This window comes from Tiliqua scincoides, chromosome 6 (genome assembly GCF_035046505.1).
Source record: "Tiliqua scincoides isolate rTilSci1 chromosome 6, rTilSci1.hap2, whole genome shotgun sequence".
NCBI classification, from domain to species: Eukaryota; Metazoa; Chordata; class Lepidosauria; order Squamata; family Scincidae; genus Tiliqua; species Tiliqua scincoides.
In genome coordinates this window covers 991314-993609 of record NC_089826.1, presented here as the reverse complement: position 1 = coordinate 993609, position 2296 = coordinate 991314, and positions in this window count along the sequence as shown.

Here is a 2296-nt window from a genome sequence, read left to right as displayed (position 1 = left end):
GTCCTCAGGACGTGCCACCTCTGACCTTGCTCCGAGCCCATCCCCCTTACTGTGGGATGACCCCAACTGTGGGATAAGAAGGACACCGCTTCAGGTGGTGTCGCTTCAGGGGGGATGGGACTGTGAGCCCCTCACTTCTGTTTTGTTTTGAAAGATGTTCACCTCTGGCTGAAATGTTTGTCCCAAGCGGCAGTTTTTATGATGAAGCCAGGATTTCATTTCAACGCAGGCTCACCCAGGTCAACTTCAGAATCCATTTTAGGAAACCAGGGCTCCCTTCAGAACTTGCAAAGTAGTTGTGAAGAGTACGTCACATTCACAAGTCACTTTTCAGAAGTATCTTGAGAACTAGAAACATGCTTTAAATAAAACATAAAACCTCAGACATCAAGCCTGGGTTTGCAGTCCTCTTGGTTGCGTCAAAGGGACAAAATCCCCAGGATGGTGATGGGCACTGGGGGTCAGCAATGCTGACTGCTGGACTGGCACTTCCTGTTCCCCAAACCTCTGTCCTGCTTGTCACAAGTCCCCTGCAAGGTGTGTCAGCACCTCAAATGCTGCCCACTGCAGAGTTGTATGAAGCAGCTACTGAGAATGCGCTGGGGGTGCCTCCAGTCCGTGCTTCCTTCACGCTGCAGGCAAGGCAGGTGGCAGAGTGTGGAAAGCTGATGAGACGCCACTGTGACGACGCCTCGGCCAATCCAGTTGGCCGTGCACAAGCTGGGACAGGAAGTGGCCGCGCTCCTCTTTCCTGCCCCTCTTCATCCCAGCCGAACTTTTGTGCCAGAGACTCCCAGCAGGGGCAGCCTGGAGTTCCTAATGAAGACAGATGCTCCCTGTCACCGCTCTCCTTCCCCTTCCACAGATCCGCTCAGTTTTTATTGATGAGCCGAGGGGGTGAGAGGCCAGCAGCAGAAGAATGCGCAGGGAGGCAGCCGTCAGGAGCAGAGAAAGGTGCAAAAAAGCCCATGGCCACATCGGGGAGATGGACAGCCAGCCCAGCTGCCCCCATCCATCATGCCCAAGAGGTGTTTGCAAATGCAGATTAATGGGCACAGCTCCTGTTACAGTTCTGTGTAATGAAGAAGGGCCTGTTTTCGCACAATCCGTCTTGAAAAGGAGCTCCTGCCTGCCTCCTTTCAGGCTGTGTATCAAAAACCCATCAGATGGGAGACCCCTCCCTGCCTGCCCCAAACACGCTTGACAGCCAAGCCAGCAGAGCAGCCCAGGGAATGAATGCCTCGCTCTTCTTGCGGACACGGAGTGTGCCAGGTGCAGCTCATTCAGTTGGATGGAATGTGGACAACACATCTAGGTGGCTGCCAGCATCGACGCAGAGCTTCTGTGCTTCCGCCACAGCCTCATCCTGGCCAAGGCTGGGCCATTCCATAGGAACCGAGGCCCAAAGGCAGGTGTTTGTTAGCAGAGGAACATCCCCCAGGTTGCAGAGTGTGAGTTTCATTTCAATACGGTACTTATGCAGAGCGGCGGCCCAGATTTGCCTTCATACAGAGCACTGCACACACTTAATGGGCAAGTCCCAGGCGCATGTTCCTGGGACCGACAGTTACTTTCGGCCAGTGGGCCTCCCTGCTGTGGAGGAAGCTGCCAGGTGCTTGCAGGAGCAGCCCACTTTCCAGTGCAGGCGAGCTCAGGTGGAAGAGAGGGGAGCAGCTGCCATACAGCAGGGCTGGCTTTCCTCTCCAGCACGCCCAGAGAGGGAAGGGCCTTCTCAGAGTGGCCCGCTGCAGAGCCCCAGGCAGTCTGGGTGGGCAGTTCGGGTGAGGGCAGCTTCCTCGGCTCACAGCTTGCTCAGCTGCACAGATGCCCACCCTGGGCCTTCTGCCTGGCTTTGCGAGTCGCTCGACAGAGCAAGTCTCGGCCACTTCTTGACATGCATTCCAAACACGAGACGAGAGATGTTACAAAGCGGCCCGAGAGCTGAGTAGAGCCTACCTTGCTGGGCAGCATCTGGGTGTGCATCTTTCCCCTGGTTCTGCCAAGGGAGGAGAGAGAGAGAGTGGGAATCTGGTGGAGCAAAAGGCGACTTTGCAGGAGGGTAAAGGCCTCCTCAGGAGCCACTCTTGTGATTGACTTCCCAGGTCTCCCCCCCCCCCCCCCAGCTAATAGGCGGCTTCCGACAGCCAGGAGTTCATTATTCTGTCCTTCTTCTTCCCTTGTTTGCCGACAGGCCTGGTGTAAGAGTCAAGGGGAGCAAACTGCTCTCAGGCCTCTTTGACCAGGTGGTGACCTTTCAGGCGGTGCCTGAGAAGGGCTCATTGTTCCCCCAGCTGTG